Source organism: Petromyzon marinus, chromosome 21, assembly GCF_048934315.1.
Source record: "Petromyzon marinus isolate PM22_M1 ecotype Great Lakes invasive population chromosome 21, UKy_Petmar_22M1.pri1.0, whole genome shotgun sequence".
Classification (NCBI taxonomy): Eukaryota; Metazoa; Chordata; class Hyperoartia; order Petromyzontiformes; family Petromyzontidae; genus Petromyzon; species Petromyzon marinus.
This window is the reverse complement of record NC_133687.1, coordinates 1,487,585-1,504,792: the sequence shown is the minus strand read 5'-3', so window position 1 is coordinate 1,504,792 and position 17,208 is coordinate 1,487,585. Positions and strand designations below refer to the sequence as shown.

The 17,208-nt window shown below is 44.4% G+C and overlaps 1 protein-coding gene across 2 annotated transcripts in view; it reads left to right on the top strand.

The window, feature by feature from the left end:
• The first annotated feature begins 9,952 nt into the window (after nt 1-9,952).
• The window catches only part of LOC116944359 (lysine-specific demethylase 3B-like), a 57,319-nt gene continuing 50,063 nt past the window's right edge, over nt 9,953-17,208 (top strand). For both annotated transcript variants that reach the window (XM_076068346.1, XM_076068347.1), the window contains exon 1: nt 9,953-10,250. The gene's annotated coding sequence lies outside the window, so the exon portion shown is untranslated. The remainder of the gene's footprint in view (nt 10,251-17,208) is intronic.

The following is a 17,208-nucleotide window of genomic DNA, read 5'->3' as shown; positions in this document are numbered from 1 at the left end:
GCGTCACGCGCAACGATGGCAGTTTGCCAGGACTAGTCCATCTATTTTTTGAAAAGAGGAGGGGGGAGACGAAATTTGTTTTTATGTATGCTGTCTGAAAGGCACTGTAAGCGTGAACAATCAATCAAGAACTGAAATGATTTATCAAATCTTTCCAATGATTGCTAAGATAGAATCCATCTTCTCGGTTGAAATTGTCTCTGTGTTTGTATATGTGGATAGCCTCATGAACGAATCTCTCATGGAAGCCAGATGGCTTACAAAGAACCTCCGTCTTGGAAAAGTCAATGGCATGTGAGCCTACTGAATTAGAACAATGATCTGCTACGGCCGAGGTGTTGGTCCTACCGTGTTTAAGGTCTGCTTTATGTTCACGAATGCGGTCCGAGATATGGCGTTTGGTTTCTCCAATGTAACTACTACCACAGAGGCAACTTAGTTTGTAGACACCAGGGTATTGTATGTCCGGAATCACATCTTTTACAGAAGGAACCAGATCACGGATTTTATGTAATGTGTTGAAACGGACCTGGATCTTGTGTTTATTCAAGATTTTGGAGATCTTTTTTGTGATCCCAGCAATGTAGGGTAAAGTGATGGTTTTGAAAGGCTCCTCAAGAGGGTTCTTCTTCATGGTTTGAGTGATAGCTTTGCGGATTGTATAGTCGGAGTAACCATTAGCCCTAAGAGCTTGGTGTACGTGCTTGAGTTCACTGCTTATGTGTTCCTGGTCGGATATGCATTGGGCTCTATGATACAGAGTCTTGATGAGAGAATTCTTCTGTGATGGATGGTGGTGGGAATCCGGTTTCAGATAAGCATCCGTATGGGTAGCTTTCCTGTAGACAGAGTGGCTCATTGAACCATCAGGTCTCTTTTTAATTAGGACATCCAAAAAAGGTATCTTGCCATCTATTTCGACTTCCATGGTAAATCTGATGGCTGGGTGTATGGAATTGATGTGGTCGAAGAATTTGTCTAGAGCAGGCCGGCCATGTGGCCAGATGACAAAAGTGTCATCCACGTACCTCTTCCATAAGGTTGGGCGCAGAGTGGCAGTCTGGATGGCGTCAGTCTCAAATTTCTCCATGAAAATGTTAGCTATAACTGGAGAAAGGGGGGAGCCCATTGGGGTGCCCTCAGTTTGTTTGTAGAAAGTTCCATTCCAAGTGAAGTATGTATTGGTTAAACAGTGTCTCACCAGGGGGGGTACCTCAGTGTTTAGTCCTTGATGAACCAAGTCTTCAATGATTGCAATGGTGTCAGGTACAGGAACCTTGGTGAATAAGGAAACTACATCAAAACTGACAAGCAGGTCGTCTGGGGACAGGGAAATACCCTTGATTGTTGATACCAGGTGAGTAGAATTTTGTATCGCAGAGGTGGTCTTTCCAGTGAAAGGACGCAGGATTTCAGACAAAAAACGAGCTAGTTTGTAGGTGGGGGAGCTGATAGTAGAGACTATGGGACGAAGAGGTGTATCAACTTTATGTATTTTTGGTAAGCCGTATAATCTTGGTGGCCTGGCAGCAGAAGGTTTCAACGAAAACTGTTTAGATTGATCAATTAATGCGGTTGAATCAGAAATTATTTTGTTGGTTTGTGTGACGAGGCTGTTGGTGGGATCTCTTTTTATTTTTGTATAACTACCATCGTCGAGTAATTCTTTAATTTTGTTGTTGTATTCTATTTTATCCATGATAACAGTAGCATTGCCTTTGTCAGCTGAGAGAACTACAATATCATTCCTCTTTTTTAATTTATATAATTCAAAACGCTCATCTTTGCTGAGGTTGCTAGCTGGCATCTTAGCGTTTTTGAGGGTTGCAGCGATTTCAGATCTTGCTACGTCTGCAGCGATGTGACCCAGGCCCCTGAGAGCAACGTCTACTTGGGCAATTATATCATTAACTGGTATGTGTTTAGGTGTGACTGCAAAGTTTAGACCTTTAGCTAAAACGGATTTCAGACCATCGGAAATAGAACTGTTACTGCGATTAATTACGACTTTATTAACGTCTAACTTTTTGGTGTGTGGGTCCGGTCTTTTGTTTAAGAGGAGGTTAAATTTGGAAATCAGGTTTTCCTTACATTTGGTCGACATAGTAGCAGCTGAAGAGGCAGTCATATTGTCTACATGTTCCCAATCCGATGTGGACATTATTGCCGTCAATGATAAGTGTGATTTGTAGAGTGTCTTGTCTAACTGATCTAGTTCTGTGCGTATAAGTCTGATTTTTTCTGAGATAAGAGCTAAGCTAGTTTTGAAAAGAATTCGTTTCGCATTAGAAGAAGTTACAGTAGCAGAGGTGAGTGTAAATGCGATTGGTATTACCCCAGAGTCGCGGCATCTCTTCAGGAAGGTGAGAGACTCGATCAGCTGAGCTTTCTTATCCCGGAGTTTGTTGAAAGATCTTAAAGTTATGTGAAAACCCTCCCCGTAGAGGCGATTAAATTTTGATTTAAAGCTTTCGTGACTGCAGTAATTCATATTCTTAGTTTTTTCGGTAAAGTCACGTTGAAGAGAAACAACAAAATAACAAAATATATATAAAACAATAAAAAAAAAAATTCTCACGACGTTTCGACCATAACTCAAACGGTCATCATCAGGTGTGTCGGTTTGCATAAATTTATTTTGAAAACGGCATATTTATTTATATATATAAAAATAACGTTTGCGTCACGCGCAACGATGACAGTTTGCCAGGACTAGTCCATCTATTTTTTGAAAAGAGGAGGGGGGAGACGAAATTTGTTTTTATGTATGCTGTCTGAAAGGCACTGTAAGCGTGAACAATCAATCAAGAACTGAAATGATTGATCAAATCTTTCCAATGATTGCTAAGATAGAATCCATCTTCTCGGTTGAAATTGTCTCTGTGTTTGTATATGTGGATAGCCTCATGAACGAATCTCTCATGGAAGCCAGATGGCTTACAAAGAACCTCCGTCTTGGAAAAGTCAATGGCATGTGAGCCTACTGAATTAGAACAATGATCTGCTACGGCCGAGGTGTTGGTCCTACCGTGTTTAAGGTCTGCTTTATGTTCACGAATGCGGTCCGAGATATGGCGTTTGGTTTCTCCAATGTAACTACTACCACAGAGGCAACTTAGTTTGTAGACACCAGGGTATTGTATGTCCGGAATCACATCTTTTACAGAAGGAACCAGATCACGGATTTTATGTAATGTGTTGAAACGGACCTGGATCTTGTGTTTATTCAAGATTTTGGAGATCTTTTTTGTGATCCCAGCAATGTAGGGTAAAGTGATGGTTTTGAAAGGCTCCTCAAGAGGGTTCTTCTTCATGGTTTGAGTGATAGCTTTGCGGATTGTATAGTCGGAGTAACCATTAGCCCTAAGAGCTTGGTGTACGTGCTTGAGTTCACTGCTTATGTGTTCCTGGTCGGATATGCATTGGGCTCTATGATACAGAGTCTTGATGAGAGAATTCTTCTGTGATGGATGGTGGTGGGAATCCGGTTTCAGATAAGCATCCGTATGGGTAGCTTTCCTGTAGACAGAGTGGCTCATTGAACCATCAGGTCTCTTTTTAATTAGGACATCCAAAAAAGGTATCTTGCCATCTATTTCGACTTCCATGGTAAATCTGATGGCTGGGTGTATGGAATTGATGTGGTCGAAGAATTTGTCTAGAGCAGGCCGGCCATGTGTTTGTTTGTAGAACAAACTGAGGGCACCCCAATGGGCTCCCCCCTTTCTCCAGTTATAGCTAACATTTTCATGGAGAAATTTGAGACTGACGCCATCCAGACTGCCACTCTGCGCCCAACCTTATGGAAGAGGTACGTGGATGACACTTTTGTCATCTGGCCACATGGCCGGCCTGCTCTAGACAAATTCTTCGACCACATCAATTCCATACACCCAGCCATCAGATTTACCATGGAAGTCGAAATAGATGGCAAGATACCTTTTTTGGATGTCCTAATTAAAAAGAGACCTGATGGTTCAATGAGCCACTCTGTCTACAGGAAAGCTACCCATACGGATGCTTATCTGAAACCGGATTCCCACCACCATCCATCACAGAAGAATTCTCTCATCAAGACTCTGTATCATAGAGCCCAATGCATATCCGACCAGGAACACATAAGCAGTGAACTCAAGCACGTACACCAAGCTCTTAGGGCTAATGGTTACTCCGACTATACAATCCGCAAAGCTATCACTCAAACCATGAAGAAGAACCCTCTTGAGGAGCCTTTCAAAACCATCACTTTACCCTACATTGCTGGGATCACAAAAAAGATCTCCAAAATCTTGAATAAACACAAGATCCAGGTCCGTTTCAACACATTACATAAAATCCGTGATCTGGTTCCTTCTGTAAAAGATGTGATTCCGGACATACAATACCCTGGTGTCTACAAACTAAGTTGCCTCTGTGGTAGTAGTTACATTGGAGAAACCAAACGCCATATCTCGGACCGCATTCGTGAACATAAAGCAGACCTTAAACACGGTAGGACCAACACCTCGGCCGTAGCAGATCATTGTTCTAATTCAGTAGGCTCACATGCCATTGACTTTTCCAAGACGGAGGTTCTTTGTAAGCCATCTGGCTTCCATGAGAGATTCGTTCATGAGGCTATCCACATATACAAACACAGAGACAATTTCAACCGAGAAGATGGATTCTATCTTAGCAATCATTGGAAAGATTTGATAAATCATTTCAGTTCTTGATTGATTGTTCACGCTTACAGTGCCTTTCAGACAGCATACATAAAAACAAATTTCGTCTCCCCCCTCCTCTTTTCAAAAAATAGATGGACTAGTCCTGGCAAACTGCCATCGTTGCGCGTGACGCAAACGTTATTTTTATATATATAAATAAATATGCCGTTTTCAAAATAAATTTATGCAAACCGACACACCTGATGATGACCGTTTGAGTTATGGTCGAAACGTCGTGAGAATTTTTTTATTGTTTTATATATATTTTGTTATTTTGTTGTTTCTCTTCAACGTGACTTTACCGAAAAAACTAAGAATATGAATTACTGCAGTCACGAAAGCTTTAAATCAAAATTTTATACACATACCTGTCAACCCATTATATGCCTACATTATTACAGACCAATTCACACCTTATTACTCACCCCGAGCCAATGGCAGAGCCAGGATTTTCAGGTAGGGGAGCAACCCCTCCAGAAATGAAAAATGATAGTTGTTAGTAAGGACTTGTCCCTTGCTTTTTATTCGACGCGTGTGCGGCGATGGCGCAGCCATCGATCGAGGGTCTAATTCGAACCGTATGATCGGCATCGTGTGGGGGCTAATGCCCCCTCCTTCTCTCCTCCCTCCTCCTCCGCCTCTTCTCGCCGGCCTGCCGCCGATCAGGTGACCGGCCTCCCCGCACCAGCGTCCTCTCTGAGGGACATGGCTAGTGGCTGGTTCCCAACCTCCTGGAGTTATCTCACGCACTCCCCACCTACACCACCACTAATGCGGAGGTGGCTGCGTGCACGCGCATGCCCGAGGAACCGCACCTTCGCTAGCCACGGCTCACGCTAAAAATAGCCGTATGAATATGCACGCGCCCCTCCCCCCTCCTGTGGGGTCGGCTTTAATCCGCTGTGCAAACACGCACGTGGGCACAGGCACGCGGGCAAAACAATGGCCGTATTAGTGATAATATACTCGCACCCCACCGTTGATGCAATCGTCGCTACGTAAACACACTGCGTAAAACGTGCTGTGTAAACACGCACGCGAGCGTAAGCGATCGTTTATGATTGAATACATGCGTGCTTCACACGCCCGCACATACTCGCACCACACCTATGCTCTCCCCACACACACAGAAATCATACGGCGTCGGTGCTCTGTGATAAAGTTTATTACTGGCGCGTGTATAGCAAGCCCTGCTCGGTCCGGAGTAAATACCCGACGAGCAGTGCCTAGCCTATCCCTATTCAATCCCTAAGTGTACTCTCCCCCTACTTCTCACCTCGCAGACGTAGCCACGGGGTCGTACGGATGCTGTGGGAGTCGGAGGAACGAGGGCATGAGAGGTCTATGCCTGGGGTCGAGTTGTAGCGGCACTCGCCAGCGTCGCTCGGACGCTGCGAGCGGCTGGGAGTCAGACCGGGTAGCTCTACCGCTCGAGGAAAACTGCCCAACGTTTTTTTATCTTCCCTCCCTTTGTCCCCTCCGAATCCAAAAATCCAGGGTCACGTGGTGTTACCCTGCGCGGCCAATCGGGCACCTACCTTTTGATTTTAAACCAATGCCCTGCCCTTACCTGGAACGATATCTTCCGGTGCGCCTTCACCCGTTGTTTACGTACCCGCCCTCCCCACCCCCGCCACTCCCGGTTTGGTCGGGGTGGCTGTCCCGCGGATGTCCAGCTTCAGTCGGCTCAGGAATTTCCCCCCCCCCACCTCCTCTTATGCGCTGCTAGCTGAGCGTTTGCCCCCGAGGCCCTACAGTGAGGGAAAAAAGTATTTGATCCACTGCTGATTTTATAAGTTTGCCCACTGACAAAGATAGTTTATAATTTTAATGGTAGGTTTATTTGAATAGTGAGAGACAGAATAACAACAAAAAAATCCAGAAAAGCGCATGTAAAAAATGTTACAAATTGATTTGAATTTTAATGAGGGAAATAAGTATTTGACCCCCTCTCAATCAGAAAGATTTCTGGCTCCCAGGTGTCGTTTATACAGGTAACAAGCTGAGATTAGGAGCACACTCTTAAAGGGAGTGCTCCTCATCTCAGCTTGCTACCTGTATAAAAGACACCTGTCCACAGAAGCAATCAATCAATCAGATTACAAACTCTCCACCATGGCCAAGACCAAAGAGCTCTCCAAGGATGTCAGGGACAAGATTGTAGACCTACACAAGGCTGGAATGGACTACAAGACCATTGCCAAGCAGCTTGGTGAGAAGGTGACAACAGTTGGTGCGATTATTCGCAAATGGAAGAAATACAAAAGAACTGTCAATCTCCCTCGGCCTGGGGCTTCATGCAAGATCTCACCTCGTGGAGATGCAATGATTATGAGAACGGTGAGGAATCAGTCCAGAACTACACGGGAGGATCTTGTCAATGATCTCAAGGCAGCTGGGACCATAGTCACCAAGAAAACAATTGGTAACACACAACGCCGTGAAGGACTGAAATCCTGCAGCGCCCGCAAGGTCCCCCTGCTCAAGAAAGCACATATACATGCCCGTCTGAAGTTTGCCAATGAACATCTGAATGATTCAGAGGACAACTGGGTGAAAGTGTTGTGGTCAGATGAGACCAAAATGGAGCTCTTTGGCATCAACTCATCTCGCCGTGTTTCGAGGAGGAGGAATGCTGCCTATGACCCCAAGAACACCATCCCCACCGCAGACATGGAGGTGGAAACATGCTTTGGGGGTGCTTTTCTGCTAAGGCGACAGGACAACTTCACCGCATCAAAGGGACGATGGACGGGGCCATGTACCGTCAAATCTTGGGTGAGAAGCTCCTTCCCTCAGCCAGGGCATTGAAAATGGGTCGTGGATGGGTATTCCAGCATGACAATGACCCAAAACACACGGCCAAGGCAACAAAGGAGTAGCTCAAGAAGAAGCACATTAAGGTCCTGGAGTGGCCTAGCCAGTCTCCAGACCTTAATCCCAAAGAAAATCTGTGGAGGGAGCTGAAGGTTCGAGTTTCCAAACGTCAGCCTCGAAACCTTAATGACTTGGAGAAGATCTGCAAAAAGGAGTGGGACAAAATCCCTTCTGAGATGTGTGCAAACCTGGTGGCCAACTACAAGAAACGTCTGACCTCTGTGATTGCCAAAAAGGGTTTTGCCACCAAGTACTAAGTCATGTTTTGCAGAGGGGTCAACTACTTATTTCCCTCATTAAAATGCAAATCAATTTATAACATTTTTGACATGCGTTTTTCTGGATTTTGTTGTTGTTATTCTGTCTCTCACTGTTCAAATAAACCTACCATTAAAATTATAGACTGATAATTTCTTTGTCAGTGGGCAAACGTACAAAACCAGCAGGGGATCAAATACTTTTTTCCCTCACTGTATTTCCCTGTGCTGTGAGTGTTCTCATTGCGGTTCGCTCGGTGGGCCCTTGTTGTGCCCATACAATTTTAAGCTATTTCACGGGGGCCACAATGCAATTCGGCCTGGGGGGGGGGGGGGGTCGGCCAATCTCCTGGCACTGGGAAACCGTGGGACATCCCTACTAGAGGCCCCTCAGGTAAAAACCCATGGTACCATGTGTGTGTTTAGTGGGGTGTGCGTGCGTTCGTGTCGAGGGGTGTGAGGGGATAGCAGCGCTGGCGGAGTTGCTTCGTTGCTGTGACACCACAATCGCGCCCGCTGAAGGTGCATGCCTTCAGGGAAGTCGTGTACTGTATACGCAACAGCGCACAATTCTGTGAGTCACTTATAACTGCTTTGCCGTTACTTATTGCCAATTATGGACTCAGACTATTGTCCTATCATCGCATAGAGTCCCTGGTACGTAATAATATACTACACAGTGGTAGTGGGGGTCGCAAAATGCCGATTTATCTATATATAAAAGGGAAATTTGTGATTGTGTGTCTGTTTTAGCGTACTTCCCGACATGCAACAAACTTGAAATTAGCCATGTGGGTACTTTCCAGACTGTACACCATGCAAACATTATAAAAATAGACTTTTGTATTTTTTTTGGGGTGGGGGGGTGGGGGCGCAATTATGCATAGATTTTGCACGGCAAGTGAGCTGTGACGTCACACCTGTCATGTGACCCGTATGCTGAAGCGTAACGAAGTGTACCTGCTCATGTCACGCCCCCCCACCTCAACCCTCCGCGGGTAAAGTGCCATACAAATGTGTTGCAGGTCTAAGGCGTTCTTCGCGCAGCATTGCTTTATTATCTCAGTCGTTTACTGCCGTACGCACCCTGAAAGTTGCGTGTGTCTGCAGCAAGCGCGTGTATGTGTACCTATGGACGCGCGCGTGTGTGTGTGTGGGGGGAGCGGTAGTGTAGCGTAGTTTGATTCCTGCTCACGGTCACCACCGGTGACGATTATTTTAACCGCTCCTGGGCCTCCCCTAGGTCGACTCAGCCTCAAATAAGTAACTGGTGCGGTGTGTGAACATCGCCACTGGGGAGACAAAGGCGGCCGGACGTGGTGAATCCAAGTCCCGGGCGAAGCCGGGTAGTAAAGTTACTAATAAACCCCAATGATCCGATCGGATCATTGGGGAGGGGGGCACGTGCCACCGCACTCCCACTGGCTCTGCCAGTGCCCCGTGCCCCTATAAATCTGAACGTACATCCTACAAAGTCCCATCACAAGGGAGAAGCACAAACAATAGACAAAATTAGTTTTTTTCCCGTATTGAAACGGCTGTACGCCGTATGGACCTGAAAACTCAATCTCCCTGTACAAGAATACGGGTTAAACCGTATGGGTCGGCGGGTACGCGTACACCACAAGCACTACTAAACAAACTGATAACTATGTGTTATCGACCCTTTTGTGTAACGAAAGACGTAGCAAAAATAAGCCCTCAGCATTCACATCATATGCGCAGAAATGTATTTTAATGACAGCTCGCACGTTCCGTCCGCCCGTCCCTCCAGCGAGCAAAACTTGTTCATCATCCAGAACGATTTGGTTTCACTTTCACAGCGCTCAGAACCACTCTTGCCTTCCACCAACTCGCGCTGGCCAGCGTTGGTGGTGAAGCATAGCCGACATAATTGACACGCTTGCTCGAATAGTATTTATTTTTCAAGTGCTGCGCCCTAATATGAGGTTTTTTTAAAAATAAAAAAACCGCAACAACCGATGCGGGATTGGACTACTTCTTGTCGGCGCAAGGCGCCAAAGCGACGAGGACCCAAAGCGAGTGTGGGCGGGGCGGTGGCGGTGTGACGCGGCCTCGGGGCCGTGTGAGCCGCCCCCCCCCCACCCCCACAGCGCCCGCCTCGTCACTCCGAGGGCGCGGAGGGATACGCGCTCGCCGCTCGCCGTCGCCTTTTGTTCACGGCGGAGTCCGGCGCGCACGCCTGGTTGGCGCGGCGCTATCCCTTCCCGCCACTTTTATAATTTTCCGCCAGAGATACCACCATTCCTCGCCGTTGTTCGTTTCTACCGTCACGACGACGCTCGCGTGGGGGTGGTTTTCCCTCACGCTCTGAGAGTCCCGGGGCAATCGGGAGTCCCCCTCCCCGTCTCTCCCCCCCCACTACCCACCATCTCCATCCGCCGCCGAGGTGAGTACGCCTCGCCTGACGGGAACAGGCCGACGTGCGCTAGCCATTGTGATCCGCCTCTTGTTGTGTGTGTGTGTGCCGTCTTGACTCGGACGGCTGGTTTTGCTTTCGGCTCGGAGAAGTTCTCGTTGTCCGGGAGTTGTGACCCGCGGGTTGTAATGGCGACCGGGTTCGGGGTGGTGAGGAAGGTGGTGGTGAGGCGTTTGTGTCTGAGGTGGCCCGCATCGATGTCCACACGGATGGGTTACGGTGAGGGGTAGTTAATGTTTCACGCAGGGCTTTTGTGTGTGTTATACAAGTGTAAACAATTACAAACTACACGAGTCAACTATTGCATTGTGGTGTGAATTCACCGGCATTTAATAACGCGACCAAACCACAGCACCACCAAGCCCCCCCCCCCACTGCCGCGATCTCAACTCGCGTAACGCCACCACAACTTGAAGCGCAGCAATTGCCTTCTAAGTGCGAATTGACTACAACTCCATTAACACTGCTCAACCACAACAGCGATAGCCGCTGAGCACAACTTAAATCACAGCAGCATCCACAACACCGCCACCAAGCATAACTCCAAAAAACAGAACCACAACGCCAATCTCAACTTGAACCGTAGCGGGGCACACACGTAGTTTAACCTCGACACCGACCACAACACGACAAGCAACTACCACAACAGTGGTGCCTCGATGGCGAGGAGATGTTAACTTCCTCGCCTGGTCTACAGGAGGTCATGGGTTCGATCTCGACCCTGACGCCTGCTGGTCGCGTGGATTTTTCTCCGGGTTTTCCCTAATTTAGAATCAGCAAAACGCATTTAGAGTATTTGGCTTTAATCAGTTTCCACGTGATAATCCACTTAGTTGAACTATCATTTGTGGCCAGGTCGCTTCTAAAAAAGAGCTACATGGTTCAGTAGGCCTTGTGAAATACAATAAAAATTAAATACAACTACCGTTAACCACAAAACCCCACCATCAACCATGACACCGCCTCCAACCACAACACTACCACCACCTCAAGCCAACCATCAGCGCCACTACCGACAATCACAATACCACCGAACATGCCAACCACCAAATCGGTAAACTATCACAATGTTGACGGTATTAGAAAAATGCAACTACAGTACAGCGGTGTTAAGATATCGTTCAAGTGTCGACTTAGAACTTTCCACTTTATTTACGCTACACGAACTCTCTCCTGAAGCCTTCTCGTGGCTATCCAGACCTCAACATTGACATTTGAACCTTATGGCGGGACCCCGGGGTCCCATAAGCCCCCGGCTCTCGCATAAACATATTTATAATGTAAACAAAAACTTTGTTCTTTTTCACCAATGGTTTTGAAGGATTGTGGCAAGTGTTGTTGTCTTGTTAAACTATGCCTTTAAAACTGAAAACTACTTCCCTGCAGTACCTCTTTTAATACACTATCGAAAAAATAATTTACACCCTCTGTAAATCATCGTGTTTCTCAGTATGGATTTGTGAGCACACTTTGTAAACAGTACATAAAATAGTACGCGTTTTCAATGCGCTGTTCATATTGCAACAAGCGTTTATAGTAATGTTACTCTACAGAGTAGTGGGTCGTCGCTCCTCTTATCCGCATTGATACGAGCGGTATGTGGGGACTATGGCTTAACCGCATAAAAAAACCCTATCTGCACAGATGCATATGGACAAGAGAAGTATTACCAAACAGGAGGAATTAACGGTGCAACGCATCTCATCTGTTAAATATCTGCAGGTAATAGGATTGTCATCGATTGATCCTGGCTGCAGATATTGGTAGGTCACAAATAATGAAGTGAAGAGAGCAGTTTCACTGTTATGCATACCGTGATGACAAATAAAGGACTTAAGTCGTGTATGCAGTTTGAGCAGCTTTAGATAAGACTTATGATACTGCCCATACCCGAGCATGAAGTGCATTTACTTGTTAATCTCTTCTGCGCATTCGTCCTTAAGTTTATTTGGGACCCCGGGGTCCCGCCATAAGGTTCATTTAGCTCCTGAACAGTATTGCTGCCATACGCAAGAATCGAAAGTCCCCAATGTGTTCAATGCAGCACTTTGTAGAGTGTCTCTAACTATAAATCAATACTTTGACATGTGTTTGCTTTGAAGTAAGGTAATTGCCCAAAGTTTGAGAAAAGTGTAGTCTTATATTATCAGACAGTGCAATGGTGGAGGTTGTAATCCCCCCCCCCCCATTTTTACACGTACCAAAACCTATATGACCACCACTACACCATAAACACTCATAAAAACCAAGCCACTAAACTCACCACCACTCACAACCACTTTACAAACACATTTTTATTTAATCGGCCAAACATCTTACCCAATTGCAGCACCCACTCGGAAAGAGTTGAAGCTCAGTGAGACTCTCCTGGATGAGTAAAGGGGTCTTATCGCGCCATGGTGGCGAAATGTTATCTACCTTGCTTAGTATACAGGAGGTCGTGGGTTCGATCCCGACCCTGACACTTTGCATGTTCACCCTGTAGCCGCGTGGATTTTTCTCCGTGTCCTCCGGGTTTCTTTACACATTTAGAATAATTTGTTTAGAGTATTTGTCTTCCATACATTTCCACATAACAAGCCACGTCATTGAACTATCGGATGTGGCCAGGTTGCTTCTGAAAAATAACTATATAACTAAATACACTAGTAGTCGTAGTTATACGCGAAACACGCCACGGTCACTGCCGCTATCAAGGCAACCACCACAGTCACGTTAACGGCACCACACTTTTTGGGTATCCATATCCACAAAAGGTAATCGATTCCGTGTTGGACATTTTGTCCAAAGTGATCTATTTGCAATGTCTTAAACTTGGAGTCCCACCCACCTGTTTTGTACATCGAGCCTACTTGTTGAAATTGTAATTTTAGTTTATCGAGATAAATTCAGCATAATTTACCATAATTATCTAAATTAGGTGATTACAGAACACATCTTGCCATGAAGTGGAATTAAATTCCAGTCGTGTTCATAGCATCATTGAACTTGTGGGGGCTGTAATCATGATTATAAATGTACTCTTGGTGGAAGACCTTTATTAACGAATATCAGAATCTTTATTTATACTGGAGGAATCCAAATAGCAACGTACACTCAGCATTTGTAGGAGATGGACAACAAATAGACTTAAGAATTTAAAATTACAAGTTCCATCACCTCGCAGTGTTTGTTAAAAATATATAACAGGCAAAGAAGCCTTTATGTTTAGTGTCACGGGAATATTATTGATGGTGATAAACCGAGAGGAATTAGGTGGACACATTTTTTGGAAATAATGTGCTAATTATAATACATTGTGCTTCCAACTTTCCATGATTTTTTTCTTTAACCAGCAGTTGTGAAAGCCTAAACACAAATAATTGTCAACATTAGCATCATTGGACTTATCCCATTATATTGTATGTATATTCTACACATTTGACTTAAACATGCACTCTTGACTTCCGCTTGAGTGTTGCTGCAAATCTCCATTGAAATCCTTTTGCAGTAAATCAAGGTGATAATTAAAGTGCTGTACAACCACAGTTCTCAAATACAGTTTATCTGCAGATCAGGGGCAAACCGGAGACTGTTAGATCCTAACCTTAATGAACTTGACAATTAATCCATTGGATATTACTAGAATCAGTTTGGCACCATTTATATTTGTTAATATGTGTCAATGAATGCATAAATACATGGTGCATATATATCCTGAATCAGACATTCACTTTGATGTCCCTTGGTAGTTGTGATATGTGAGTGAGGGTATAGAAAAAATACCTGCATATTACCAATTTCGAATGTATACATAGCACCCTATTGCAAAAACTTGGCAGGACCCTCCTGAAAAAGAGTAATGACGCTGCCCATGAGGCTTTTATGGTTTAACAAGCATAATTATTATGGCTCGGCTTTTGACGACGTTCCTTTAGGCCAAGGGTGGGGTGGGAATGACGGGGCATTTAGAATGGGCTTATGGTAATGTAAATAAAGTGTTTGTGCCATTTACTTGTGGTGTTTTTAGAAATACCACCCATTACAAATAGTTTATCTTGTGCTTAAGGAGGTTATCTTATGGAAAGACTGGCCCTTGCCATGGGAACATGGTTTCAGTTCAGTTTATTTATTTTGGTATAGCCCTGTGAGCCATTCGACTCTTGAATCGGGTGCAACCACAACAAACAAAAAAACACGAACAAGAAAACATCTTAAAGTGACTATGTGACTGCAAACAGAAAATCCATGAAAAAAACAGCTAAATATTCCTGAAAAAAGCACCGTACACCAACGCTGTGTGCAAAAAATCCTAGTGGGATGCAAGTCAAACAACAACAACCACAAGAAACTTAGATTAAGGCGATCAGTCTAACTCTGTACTACAACAAAACAAACATGTCCAATCAAGAAACTTTTTGAAATCACCAAAAAAAAGCCATAATTGCAATGTAACAGTGATCACAGGAACTGTGACCGAATTTGTACATTAAACTACATAAATAACATGTAACACCAAATCCTAGAGCCAAAGCTGGCTCAACAACAGAAGCATCAGTCGGAGTATCAAGTTTTTCAATGCACCTGTAAGATCAGCACGCTAAATCAAAATACAGATAATACTCTGCAGCGTCATCCGGAGCAAAACATTTAATTTTATTTTACGCCAATGAATAGCAGTGGCAGCTAGGGGTGTACAACTCCTCTAGAGCAGTTTTGAGAGAAGATCTCTTTGGTAGCGATTCAAGTTGCAGTTTATTGGCAATAGCATTCCAGACCCTGGGGGCATCAATAGCAAAGGCCCTTCCTACAGTTTTTGTACGGCAATAGGGAATGTGAAGCTGGTAAATGAGCGAAGACCTGAGGTCAAATTTGTTCTTTGAAACAGAGAGGAGATCCAGCAGGTAGTCTGTGGATTTTTTTTGTAAGTACATCGTGAATAAATAAGATCTGGTGCACAAGCCGTCGAACATTAAGAGATGTTAAGTTTGACCCAATGTAGAGATCACAGTGGTGAGTCCTATATGGGCAGTTCAATGTAAATCTTAAGGCCGAGTGATAGATGGAATCAAGCTTCTTCAGTACAGTACTTGGGGCTGATTTATACACGGTGTCACAGTAGTCAAGTAGAGGCAGTATGGTAGCTTTTATCAATTCCAAACGGAACATTGGGGGGGAAGCAGTGCTTGTGTCGATACAGAAAACCAATTTTTATTTTTGTCTTTTTACCAATATAATCAATGTGATCTTCAAAATTCAGTTTTTAATCCAGGATGACCCCAAGATACTTATAGATCTTCACTTGCTCTATTTGATAATTATTTAAGGAATGTAATTGGGGAAATAACTTCCTGCTTTAGTCCTGGTGAGAAGCATAGCACCTTGGTTTTGGAGGTATTCAGGACTAGTTTAAGAGCAACTAGCTGATGTTGTAGTTTGTTGAAATCACCCTGTAGCTTAGCAAACATGTCATCCGGAGAGCGGCCAGCAGTAATCAGTATCGTGTCATCTGCAAAAAGATTTCCCCCTGGAATGATCCAGGTCAGTGTCCAAGTCACTGACATAGAGAACAAAAGGGGGCCGAGGATGGAACCCTGTGGAACCCCTTTTGTTATTTTAACACTGTTTGACCTCCAACCATCTGTGAATACAGTTTGGGTGCGAGAAAAGAGGTAATTTTGTAACCATTTTACTGCGTTTTTGGAAAAACCGCGACAACTTAGTTTACTAAGCAGGGTGTTGTGGTCTACTGTTTCAAACGCTTTGGACAGGTATAGATAAAGACAGGCACAGTGCTACTTATTATCAAGGCTACTGTAAATGTGATTCAGAGAGTCTAATGCAGCAGATGTGGTGCTATATTTTTTTCGGAACCCAGATTGTTTTAGATGTAGTAGATTGTTGGTGGACAGGAAACTGCTAATTTGGTAGGTCAATAATTTTAAAAAAATTTGCATCAATGGGGACAAAATTTAGATAGGTCGGTAGTTATTTGGATCATCTTTAGGGCCCTCTTTGTGAAGTGGGCGGACATAGGAATGTTTCCATTCTAGAGGAACTGATGCTTCTTTGATGGACAGGTTGAAAATATGGGCTATAGGTTTGTATATTAGGTGACCAACAGTTAGTAGAGCAAAGACGGGAATACTATCTGCTCCGGTAGAGGAGGACCCTTTGAGGTAGGACAGTTGTTTCAGAACATTACTTTCGTGGATTGACTGGAAACTAAATTCGTTTAATGTTTGGACAGGGGTGTAGGAATTTGCATGAGCAGGGGTGACTCCCAATACATTATCAAAAAGATTACCAGCTTCAGAAAAATGAAGGTTAAAATTGTCAACTCTTTTTAAGGGATTTGAAAAATATTCCCCATTTCGGTTAAGCACAACGGGCAGATTCTCTGTTTTGGATGCCTTTTCGATACATTTGATTGTTTTCCAGAAGATCCTGGCATTTCCATGTGATTCCAGGAGAATGGAGGAAAAGTATGCATTTTTTGCATGCCGTATTTTTTTTGATGCATCTATTCCTTAAAATCCTGTATTCTAGCCAGTCATTGACCAAATTACTTTTATGAGCACATGCCCAAGCATTGTCCCTAGTTTTCATGAGCTTTGTAATCAAAGGATCAAACCATGGTGGGCGTTTGCCTTTAGTTTTAAATCTAACCAACGGAGCATGTTTGTTAAGAATTTGGAGAAATGTGTACCTGAAGGTCTCCCAAGCCGTAGTCAGGTTGGGGATATCATAGACCTTGTCAATATCCGAGTGAAGCACATCATTAGTAAATGCCTGAGTGCTGAAGTGTCTCATAGTGCTTCTCAACCAATTTAGGGGGGGCTTTAGGTCTGGCTGATGATCTCTCCCCAAAAATGAAGGAGTGTTCACTAAGGTTATTACCCAGAACACCAGTCGGTGTGAAATTTTGAGGGGCATTTGTCAATAGGAC